The sequence below is a fragment of the Aquarana catesbeiana genome, linkage group LG11 (genome assembly GCF_042186555.1).
Source record: "Aquarana catesbeiana isolate 2022-GZ linkage group LG11, ASM4218655v1, whole genome shotgun sequence".
NCBI lineage: Eukaryota > Metazoa > Chordata > Amphibia > Anura > Ranidae > Aquarana > Aquarana catesbeiana.
Window position 1 is genome coordinate 272,626,120 of NC_133334.1, and position 12,685 is coordinate 272,638,804.

The following is a 12,685-nucleotide window of genomic DNA, read 5'->3' on the forward strand; positions in this document are numbered from 1 at the left end:
AATCGCAGCAGAAGCCAATCTGCGGTTGCCGGGTACTGGATGTCCTCCGGCACAGAGAAAGGAGATCTGCCTATGTAAGTAAAGGCAGAGCCCCCTTCTGAGGGAGGGAAGGGATTAATTTTGGGTTACCACAAGGAATAAATTCCATCACTTCCCTTAGTAGTAGCACCTAACACAGTACACATAAACACTGGTTAGGCACACACTTAACCCTTTGATTGCCATAGATGTTTAAAGTGGAGTTCCACCCAAAAGTGGAAGCTCCGCTTTGTCTGCACCCCCCCCCCCCCCTCTCCAGTGCCTCATTTGGCACCTTTCGGGGGGGGGTAGGGTGGCGGGTACCTGTTTTTGACGTGGCGAGATTCCTCAGAAGTTCTATATAAGTGTATGCTATAAGACGCTGATCGCCGCCATTACTAGCATAAAACATTTTTCCTATACATATATCCCATAGTTTGTAGACACTTTTAAAGTTCGCGTAAACCAATCAATATACACTTATTGGGATTTTTTTTTTTTTAATAAACATGTAGCAGAATACATATTAACCTAACTTGATGAAGAAATTAGATTTTTTTTCTTTTTTATTGGATGTTTTTTTATAGCAGTACTGTAACACTATCAACTTCCTGGCCTAAATTTATATAGAAATTAGGGATGCACCGAAATTTCAGCCACCGAAACATATCGGCCGAAAATGGCCCTTTCGGCAAAAAGCCGAAAGAGAATTTTTGCCGATACTGATGCCGAAAATAGGGCGGGGCCTGGCCCGCCCCTGGTGCCGCCTATCAGGGGGGCTTCCTATATCATTAAAAGGGGGGCGAGCCGCCGCTGCCACCTGTTTGATTACAGCGCCGGGAACATCACAGCTTTCATTTCAATAGCTGTGTGTTCCCTGCTGCGAGCCTTGTCTGGGCACTTTTGGTAGACAGATCATCCGTCCAATCCTGGTGGCTCTCCTCTCCCTTCACTGGCTGCAATAGGGACACTGGCTGCACTACTGGGGACACTGGCTACGCTGCAATGGGGACACTGGCTGCCCAACTGGGGACACTGGCTGCACTACTGGGAACACTGGCTACGCTGCAATGGGGGAACTGGCTGCCCTACTGGGCACACTGGCTGGCTGCATCTGACAGGCACTGGTGAGGCTGCATTGATCTCTTGTATCATGTCCGCAGTCTCTGACTCTCTGACCATGTCCCCAGTCTCTGACCATCTCCTGTAGCATGTCTGCAGTCTCTGACCATCTCCTGTACCATGTCTGCAGTCTCTGACCATCTCCTGTAGCATGTCTGCAGTCTCTGACCATCTCCTGTACCATGTCTGCAGTCTCTGACCATCTCCTGTACCATGTCTGCAGTCTCTGACCATCTCCTGTACCATGTCCCCAGTCTCTGACCATCTCCTGTACCATGTCTGCAGTCTCTGACCATCTCCTGTACCATGTCTGCAGTCTCTGACCATCTCCTGTACCATGTCCTCAGTCTCTGACCATCTCCTGTACCATGTCCTCAGTCTCTGACCATCTCTTGTATCATGTCTGCAGTCTCTGACCATCTCTTGTACCATGTCTGCAGTCTCTGACCATCTCCTGTATAAAAATATTTTTTAAAACAGTCACTTTTGGTATCGGTGTTGTTTCGGTAGTGGTTTCGGTTTTCGGGATCAAGGAAGATTTATTTTCGGTATTGGTTTCAGCACCAAAAAACCCATTCGGTGCATCCCTAATAGAAATGTAATTTTTTTTTTTATTGGATGTTTTTTATAGCAGTAACTAAAAAAAATTTTTTATATATAATATATTAAATGTTTTTTTAGTGTCTGCTATAAAAAAAATCCAATAAAAAAAAATTTCATTTCTATTAGGGATGCACCGAATGGGTTTTTTGGTGCCGATACCGAATACCGAAAAGAAATATAAATAAATATATATATATATATATATATATATATATATATATATATATATATATATATATATATATATATATATATATATATATATATATATAATTTTTTTTTTTTTCCAAAACTGTTCGTCTTTCAACAGCGTTGCATGACCGCGCAATTGTTAAAGTAACGCAGTGCCATATCGCTAAAAATGGCCTGGTCATGAAGGGGGGTAAAATTTAGAAAGTGAAACATGTTCACTGCCTCCAATGCTAGTGATCGAACGTTTAGGCATAAAGCCGCATGACCATGGTTAAGTGTACTGTGCTGTATTTTATCTCTTCAATAATCAATTTTGGTGTGAAAAACAATGAATAAATCAAATCCATATAAAAGTCCTAAAGTGATTCCAGTGCTCCAGCCACCGCCACATAAACCTGCTTACCAGAGCCCAAGACCTCACAGCACAAGAGGTCACAAATCGCATTAGATCCCTCTCAAGGGGATGGATGGCTTTCTATGTGCAGACTATTGTTTACATTAAAACCTGAAACAACATATAAAAAGAGAAAGTCCTTTCTTTATATGTGAGACCGGGTTTAATATCCTGCACAGAGAAAGCCACCCACCCCCTTGAGAGAGATCATAGTGTAGAAATGTTTACAATCTATATTTTATTTTATTTAAAAATGCAGACAACATACTCACAAAATGCAAATGACAGCCAGGCATTACCAAAAAAATGCTGCTCATTCAAGCCAGCGTGATGACGTCACCCCTTTTTATTTTATATTTTTACAAAAGGTGAACTTGGCCTTTAATTCATTCACTGCTGCATCTTCACCACACACAGTTTGACTTTGCCCCTTACCACTTCCTTGGTACTCCTCAGGGATAGCATGATCACATTAGTGCTGGCTGGAGTGAATAGGACTGGCATCATCGATCTCTGCCTGCTTGCCCTGCCCGTTTATTTAATCTGCTGCTGTATACATTATTCGTAGTAGCCGATTCGACTCGTATATCCCAAACCTTGTGGAATTTCTTAATGCATCCCCGTAATTGATACATCTTTTTTTTATGTAGGGGGAATTATCAAGTTTATCAGGGGCTTCCTGATAAACTTGATAAGTTTATCAGGAAGATAGTCTTAGAGTAGAAGCCGGCAGCTGACTTCCACTGGGGGCGCAGACCGCAATAAAAACTGACAAGTCTTCAAATCGCTCCCCACTCTGTCCAAAATTTAAAAGAAAAAGTTTTGCCTTTTAGTTCTACTTTAATGCATTCTGTGCATTATGGTAAAAAACCTTCTGTGCCTGTGACCCCCCCCCCCCTTTATACTTACCTGAGCCCCATCGAGATCCAGCACTGTTCATGAGAGTAGCAGCTCTCCTGGCTCTGTCACTCCTCACAGGGCAGATCCATAGCAGCGGGAGCCATGCTGTCCATCAAATTCTGTGACGAGGGAGCAGGGTGTGGGGATCTGCCCCGCTGTCTGTGTCTATGGATGCAGGCAGAGGGGGCTCAGGAGCAATCCTGCACAAGTGCCCCCATAGGAAGCGCTTTTTTTTTTTTTTTTTATGGGGGCACTGGCTGAAGAGGCGGAGCCAGGAGCGCTGGCGTGGGACCGGAGTAGAAGAGGATCAGGGCTGCTCTGGGTCAATACCATTCCACAGAGCAGGTAAGTATAACATGTTTGTTTTCCAATTAAAAAAAGCTGAAGTTTTACAAACACTTTAACACTATAAAATTCCTGGGATAAAATAGCAGTCAGCCCAGTATGGTCCGAATGGCCCTGATTGGGGCTTCTGTCTCCACTAACAGGACAAGGCTTTTTGCTTTTTGTTTTGCATTGGGACTGATCTAAGCAAGGCTGCCCAGTGCACCTGGTGTGAGCAAGTCCTGGAAGATCTGGTCTCCCAGTTCACAGGAAATTTTATCTTGGGCAAGGAGGATCCTACCTAAAAGTCAGTGTACCTCTCAGACTTTATGTAGGCCTTTGATCAGTGGCGGCCGGTGGTAATTTTATTTTTTTTTGGGGGGGGGGGGGGGGGTAACTACACCCCACCACCCGTTTGGTCGGGTCTAGTGCACTTACCCCATCTATGGTGGGCAGCGCTTCTCCCAGGCTTCACCGGTGGCTTCCCCTGCTCTCCACGGGCATCACGGCGGCTTCTGTTTCCTCCCTCCTCTTTGCCAGCCAATTGGGACTCTTCTCTTCTCTTTAGGGCCAATTGGAAAAACGGGTCTCAGACCCGCTTCTGATTGGCCAGATTCAGGATCAGTGTTTCAATAGCAAATATTCATTCGCTGTTGAAACACTTGGGGGGACTCATAGCGCAATGCTCTGTGCCACGGGCCCACCCTATTTTGAAGCCTATTAGAGCCTCTAGCTCTAATCAGGTGCTTAAAAAAACAAAAAAAAACCTGGCCGCTGTAATTCATGCGCCCGGCGTCCTGAAAGGGGCTGGATGCATGGATAGAGGGGGGGCGGCGTCCGGCCTCTTACCATTTTTAATAGGTAATATCTCTTTTTTTTTTTTTCACATGCTTTTTAGAGAAAAACTTGGACCGGCTATAGAAGCTGGTCCACCTCAAAGTGTTCTTTCAGGTCCTACTGAATTATTTTATCTGCTCCTACTCCTGCAGTTTTTCCTGCATGATTTATAATATAAAATAAGTGAACAAATTCAGCAGACAGAGATAAATCTTCTTTAAAACAGCATCAAGGGGTCAGCTGAGAAATTCGGAGCTCTCACTACGGGGGGTTGGGGGGGGTGGGGGGGGGCTCGCAGAGGTCTCAGAAGCCAGTCATTGAGTCAGACCAGCGGGGGGGTCGGTCCTGAACTGAAAGATCCGTTTTTGGATAAACCGATCCGTTTGAATTTTAAAAGAAGCGGACAAATCTCGCCTCGGCGGCAACAGTTTAGACTCTGAGGTTGGAGATTACATAGAGAACTTATGTAATGGCGGCCCTTCATTTTTCCACAGAGCGCTTAAATTGCCTTTTTTATTCTTCAGGTCATTCCGCTCGGCTCCCATTGCTCAGTCAATGCCAGGAGACGTACTGCTGTGTGATTGCTCGCTATGTACACCGCGTTTGGCTCACCGCTGAGCGCAACACATGCAAAAAAAAAAATCACACTGACAAAAAAAAAAAAAAAAAAAATCTTTTTTTTTTTTTTTTTCTTAGGATTAATGCCAACAAAGATTTTACTGCACCTGCATGAAATATCAAGCTGACCTCACCGGTTATGTTTTTTTTTCTACAAAATCGATATAATCTGGCTTGAATTTCAGATGATTTCTGTTGCATCGGCTGACATTCTAGATGTTGGTGGCCGGTGTGCACCGCCTGGCTCAGCAAAGGTTGAGTTAAAAATCGGCTGGGCTGGGTGGATAATTATGACCGTGACTGTGTATATATATATATATATATATATATATATATATATATATATATATATATATATATATATATATTAATTATAGTGTAATCTTGGCAGCTGCGGGTGCTGCGGCTGTCTGAATACAATTGCCAGCATTGCAGATTCCTCTATCCTGTGATAAAATCCATTCATTTGATTTTTAAATGTGTATGGCTAGCCTTACATTACCCCAAGCAAAGGTGCCCCCTAATAAAAAGTCTGTTTTCTGATCACACTGCACCCTTGGTGGACTTGCTCACACCTATGCAGCAAACTGCGAGAGGGTACGTGGCACTGCAGTGACATTAATGCACTAATACAGTGCACACCCTAATGTATCTTAAAGCAGAACTTCAGTCATTTTTTCAAATTTCCATCTATTAAATCTTCTGCCCTTGTTGTTGTTGTTTTAACTTTGGATAGTAAAACCTTTTTTTTTTTTTCTGCCAATAAATAACTTATACAGCCCACTTCCTGTTTCTTATCTGGTCATTAGCCTAGGCTTATGACGACATGCACAGCTCTCTCTCTCACTCTCATAATAGTTTGCCAGGAAGGGGAGGGGTTGGTGAGTCATAAGAGGGCCAATCGGAGCTGCAGAGCTGGAGGTGTGCCCCCTGTGTAAATCCAGGAAGTGAACAGGCAGCAGCTTCAGCTGCCCACAGTTAAAGTGGCTGCAGCCAGACTCAGTGGAGGGAGATTTCTGCAGTAAGGATGAGCTCAGGCGTGTTCGCAAGCCGCACGTGCAGAGCCCGGCAGGAAGTTGGGCCCTGCACAGCGCTAATTACAGGCAGTGAGACATTTCCCGGGCTCATCCTTATTCTGCAGCATATTTGGCAAGTACAGAATCACAGTATATATAAAATAATATGCAAAGTGGTTGGGAGGGAAGCTTCGGAGTGGCAAAGAGCTTTTTATTACAAATTATGTGAGCAGTTCCTCTGTAACAACACATTGGGGTTGATTTACTAAGGCCTGGTTTACACCAGTGCGTTTTCAGTTTTGCATAAACGCACTACAGTGCATTTAACAGGATTTCCTATGAATCATGCCTAGTTTCCCTTTAAAGTGGTAGTAAACCACTCTTTTTTTTTTTTTTTTAAAGAGAAGTATCGGTTTTCTTTCTTCCTTTTCTTTTTAAAAATAATCCTACTTACCTAGGTGGATGCAGCATCAGACCCTGAGAGAGAGACCCGAGTGATCAAACACCGCAGATTGCTCGGTTCTCAGAGCTCCCGAGCTGGTGACTGTCGGACATTGCTCTCGGCTCTGCCCCCCCCCCACACTCTCACTGGAGCGCTGGTCTGTGGAGAGGGAGGGAATGGCCAGCTCAGGCTCTCAGTGAGGCTGAGCCAGGTTGTCGGTCCAGGTATGTGGGCGGATCCCCACTCCATTGACGTGATCTTGCCCGATCCTGGGCACCAGTCCTCAGGAAGGATGTACATTATTTACATGTACTTATGTACTGTATTTTTTGATACTTTTTACAAAAATTGGATTCCGTCAAGTCCTTATATTTAGCTTGTTAGGGTTCATTATTTTGTACAACCCCCATAAAGTTGCATGACAATTTTCAGTCCATGTATTTCATCAGAAGCTGTTCAGATCTGTCACTTCAAGTCGCAGAAACTTTAAAAAAGTTCCTGCGCTACTTTAATGCAACTTTCATGCTACTTGAGTGCCATGCTGCCTTCCTATTGGTCAGTAAAGCTGCCTATTAAGGTACCTTGGGATGTGGAAGGAAGGGGGGGGGGGTAATGCTCAGTTGTTGTGTTTCTTCTTTCCCAGTTGCCACCGAAATACTTGATTTTGGCTGGTGATGGAGCTCAGAGTGATTTAGGTGATTTCACCAAAATTGTTGTGACAATGCTTTGGCTTAGCGATGTCATTTTACCCTGAATAGAGAAGGTGACGGGGTCTCTTTTAAGGTCCACACTGCTCTGTTTTATGAGAAATGCTCAATATTTTCTCTCTTGTTTGGCCTGCACCCCCATGATATGAATAACTAAATGATACATTTCTTTTAAGGCTTTTTTTTTTAATAACTCGTCTCCTGCTTTGGAATCTAATCAGCGCTCATTGTGTCCACCGGTGTCTTTGGATACGTTAGCTCAGTTTGACAACTCATTATCGAGAATTATAAACTGCAATTAAGAACTAATTTAAGCGGCGTTCAGTCCTTTCACACATAAATCCATAACTGGTGGTTTATTTTAATTTTGTTTAAGAGGCAGTGTACTCTCAAGTGAAAATGGAAGACTTATATTTTACCAAACTTTGGAAACTTGGATGTGTTTATGGTGACGCTTTTTGGGTTTTCTTCCCCAAATATTTAAATTTGCCAAAGTGTTTACATTTTAAGTGGACTTTACATTACATCATTTGGGCATGTGTCAGTATTAATGATCAAATCTTATTATTTTGAATAGGGATGGACCAATACCGTTTTTTGTTTTTTTTTACTGCCGAGTACGAGTATCAATACTTTTTGGTTAAGTACTCGCAGATGCCGAGTACCGATACATTTGCAGTGCAATTGGAGCCCATGCAATTTTGCATGGGCTCCAATCGCAATGCAAAGGTATCAGTACACGACGGAAACGGCAGAGAATTGCATGTGATTTGCACAGGAATGCTGTGTGATTCCTATCCGATTCGTGTGCCGTTTTCCGCACTGCTCCTGTGGGAACCCAGGCTTGTCATAGTGACTTTGACGGGTTCCACCATCTCCGGATCTTGATCCCACTGTGGACATCAGTGGCTGTGGCTTGGGCTCCTCCTGCCTCTCGCATGGCTATCTCCCTTCAGCCTACAGCAGCTCCAGCCATCCACTGGACCTCCTTCCACACCCTCCAAGGCCCGCCACAACCCCCCCCCCCCCCTGGTTGCGCTGAACCAGACTGCCGATCACGCGCTGTCACAGGTCTGGGGATCTAAAATCCTTGCTGCTTTCTCTCATCTCCTTGCAGTGCTGACAGTACAAGCTAGATGGCTTCTGATTGGTCAGCACAGTGACCATGGGAGCCATAGGAGGGGCAGGAGGAGCCCAAGCTACACCCACTGATGTCCACAGTGGTATCGGGAGCTGGAGATGGTGGAACCAGTCATGCAGGGGGGGGGGGGGTTTCTGCACCACTCATGTATGAAGGTAGGTTTGTCATAGTGACTTTGAGCCTTCTATTACACAGGAGCGGTTTAGAAAAGCCCCCCTGCATGATGGGCTCCACAATCTCTGGCTCCCAATCCCACTGTGGACATCAGCGGCTGCGGCTCGGGCTTCTCATGCCTCTCCCATGGCTATCTCCCTCCAGCGGCTTCAACCATCCACTGGATCCCCTCGGGCTGTGACCATGGGAGCAGCAAGAGGAGCCCAAGCCGCAGCCGCTGATGTCCACAGTGGGATCGGGGGCCGGAGATGGTAGAACTGGTCATGCAGGCGGGGGTTTTTCTGCACCGCTCATGTATGAACCTAGGCTTGTCATAGTGACCTTGAGCCTGCTTTTACACAGGAGCGGTGCAGGAAACCCCCCCTGCATGATGGGCTCCACAATCTCTGGTTCCCGATCCCACTGTGGACATCAGCGGCTGCGGCTTGGGCTTCTCTTGCCTCTCCCATGGCCATCTCCCTCCAGCAAGTCCCAACTATTCACTGGACCCCCTCGGGCTGTGACCATGGGAGCGGCAAGAGGAGACCAAGCCACAGCCGCTGATGTCCATAGTGGGATCGGGAACCGGAGATGGTGGAACCAGTCATGCAAAGGGGGGGGGGGGGGGGGGGGGGGGTTCTGCACCGCTCATGTATGAACCTAGGCTTGTCATAGTGACTTTGAGCCTGCTTTTACACAGGAGCGGTGCAGGAAACCCCCCCTGCATGATGGGCTCCACAATCTCCGACTCCCGATCCCACTGTGGACATCAGCGGCTGCGGCTCGGGCTTCTCCTGCCTCTCCCATGGCCATATCCCTCCAGCGGCTCCAACCATCCACTGGATTCCCTCGGGCTGTGACCATGGGAGTGGCAAGAGGAGCTCAAGCCGCAGCCGCTGATGTCCATAGTGGGATCGGGAACCGGAGATGGGGGAACCCATGATGCAGTTGGGGGGGGGTGGTTCCCGCACCTCTCCTGTGTGAACAGTAGTGTTTGAGTGTTTGAAAACACTCTGTGCCTGTAATATGTTTATAAATTTGTAGATAAAAGCAATTTCAAAAAAAGTTGATGTGAAAAATGTCTGTGTACTTTAAACACTTGAAAAATGCTTGTGTATCTAAAATGCTTAGAAATGCTTTGAAATTGCTCTTTAATGCCTTGAATGAGCGCTAATGAATTGGTCCTAAAGCAGAGCCTGTATATGTGCTGAGCATAAATTAATAATTACTAGGCATGGAATGCTTTTGAATCATTAAAGCAAATAAAAAAATATTTATATAACTTTTATTAAGTAAAGGGAGTACAAAAAAATATAAAAAAAATAAATGCCATGTATAGAGAAGCATTTGATTCAATTCCCTATCTCTCATATAACAGCACTGGTTCTTGGTGATTGGGCCAGCTATATCACATGGGGCAAGGAGGGTCTTCAGCTCTGTGCAAGCTCTGACTAGAGCTTACACAGGGCTTCCCTTTACTTCTGTCAAACGAAGTGTGAAGGACGTGCTGCTGGGGGAGGGGACATTATAGAGAACCTCTCGCTGTGTCCATCATGGAAACAACATGTTTTGTTCTAAGTGAATCGTGTAAAGATGGAATTATGGGAGCTGCTATTGTTGACTTTTTTATATCAGTGGGTGCAGTCTCCAGGGCTGGTCCACTTATTATGGTTCACTACCAATGAATCACTGATAGAAGCGTACAGCCAATGCACACTTCTTGTAGAAGATTCTAGAGATGGTTTGGCTATAAGATGCTCTCAAAAAGCAAGCAAAGAAGACAAGAGTTAACACAGTGCAGGGCTTGGAGTAGTCATCATGAGAGACTGGGTGAAAATGGGAACAACAGGTGGTATGAACACAGGAGCCGTGCAGCTGCAGGGAACCCAATTGAAGAGGAAGCGGACGATGGCAACCGTGGAGCCAGGCAGTAGACAGGATAGCAGACAGAGTCATGGTCCGGAGGCAGGCCAAGGTCGCACTGGAAAATCAGTAAATTTGAGACAAGCCATGGGTAGGAACTAGCCGGGAGAGCCACAGAACGGCCAGGTAAAAGAAGGTCCAAAGTGTGTATGGGTCATCAACGGGTAAATAGAATAAAGCAGATCTAGCAAACAGGCAGAGAAGAGGCAATTCCAGAAAGTTAGCTGGACCAGCAACAGTTAGGCAGAGTAGAGGCATTTCCAGGAGGCTAGCTAGGTCAGCAACAGGTAATCAGAGAAGAGGCAATTCCAGGAGGCTAGATAGGTCAGCAACAGGTAGGCAGAGAAGAGGTAAGTCCAGGAGGCTAGCTGGGTCAGCAACAGGCAGAGAAGAGTCAATTCCAGAAGGCTAGCTGGGTCAACCACAGGTAGGCAGAGAAGAGGCAATTATAAGAAGCTAGCTGGGTCAGCAACAGGTAGGCAGAGAAGAGGCAATTACCCAAAGCTAGCTGGGTCAGAAACAGGTAGGCTGGGAAGAGGCAATTACAAGAAGCTAGCTAGGTCAGCAACAGGTAGGCAGAGAAGAGGCAATTACCCAAAGCTAGCTGGGTCAGCAACAGGTAGGCAGAGAAGAGGCAATTACAAGAAGCTAGCTGGGTCAGAAACAGGTAGGCTGGGAAGAGGCAATTACAAGAAGCTAGCTAGGTCAGCAACAGGTAGGCAGAGAAGAGGCAATTACCAGAAGATGGCTGGGTCAGCAACAGGTAGGCAGAAAAGAGGCAATTACAAGAAGCTAGCAGGGTCAGCCACAGGTAAGCAGAAAAGAGGCAAAATCAGGAGGCCAGCTGGGTCAGCCACAGGTAAGCAGAAAAGAGGCAGGTCTAAGGGCAAACTGGGTCAGCAACGGGTAGGCAAAGAACAGAATCGGGATACCCAGGTCACAAGGTAATAGCTGAAGACCATCAAGAAAATTTGTGGTTCTGATATTTAAGCATCTGCTTCCAATGCTGGAATTGGGCATGCCTGCATATACACCTGAGTAACCGCATTCTCTTGTTTGCCTGCCTGTTGCTGATTCAGCTTGCCCTTGGACCTGCCTCTATAGTGTACAAGCACATGCAAAAAATAGAACATTTCCTATTGTTTGCATATCCTGTACACTGTATTACTGTGTATAGAAGCGTACAGCCGCACACAACTGTTCATGTCTGAGGGTAGCTGTACGCAGCACCTGGACTTTCTGGCCAGAGAAATATGCCGGAATTTACTCTGCATGGAGTCCTGTGTACAAGAGGCCCAAGTATTGGTTGGATGTATATTTGGCAGCTTTTTGACGTGTTTAAATGACCGTAGTGAACAGCCATTCGCTGTGTTTCCTGCAGCTTTTGGTTTTCAGTACATTACTTCTCTCGGGCACCTCCTGTTCCAAATCGAGCATTTTTTTTTAGCAGATTCTGAGAACAGGCTTTAAGGGCAGCAATTTCAGAAATGATTACATTCATAAAGTACATTAATTTGTTAATCAGCGAGATTGGGACAGGTCTAATGACAGACACGGCGATGGGATCATAATTAGGCTGCAATTACCATGATTAACATTTATTTTTATCTGACACTCCAAAAGCTTGTTGACATTTGGCATAACTTGGCTGCCAGTTATTAGAATGACATTTTTATTTATCTGTGTTTTCATTTTGGCATATTAAGTAGCTGCTGTTCAACTATTTTGGAAGTGTGATGTATGTTACTAACGGGTCTTTAAACTGCACTAGAAAAAAGTTCTGCCAATGCTATAGTGATTGTAAAGTCTATTTTTTAACTTAAAAAAACAACAAACATGTTGCACTTGCCTGCCCTGTGTAATGGTTTTGCACAGAGCAGCCCTGATCCTCCTCTTCTTGGGTCCCTTTCTGGTGCTCCTGGCCCCTCCCTCTTGTTGAGTGCCCCCGCAGCAAGCAGCTTGCTATGGGGGCACCCGAGCCACAGCTCCCTGTTGTCAGAAGACATGAAATCAGGCCAAGAAGTACAGTTAAATCACACTTGTTTAATAATAAAAGTAAAAAGAACAAACGTAGTCAAAACATAGCCAAAGTTCAGTAACCGGAGTGGATAGTCAGCCAAGCCAGAAGTCAGGGATCAATGTAGTGGAACAGCAAGCAGGATCTGGAGCCAGAAGGGATGTCAGCAAAGCAAGTCTTGACCAGGATCGCAGGAGATAGTTTCTGTGATGTTGACCAAGGCGAAGGCAGAGAACCTCTGGACTGGACGGCTTAAGTAGGCAGGACTGACGAGCAGG

At 45.6% G+C, this 12,685-nt stretch overlaps 1 protein-coding gene across 2 annotated transcripts in view; it reads left to right on the forward strand.

Moving 5' to 3' along the window:
* The window catches only part of PHKB (phosphorylase kinase regulatory subunit beta), a 313,679-nt gene that overhangs the window by 33,391 nt on the left and 267,603 nt on the right, over positions 1 to 12,685 (forward strand). The window lies entirely within an intron of this gene.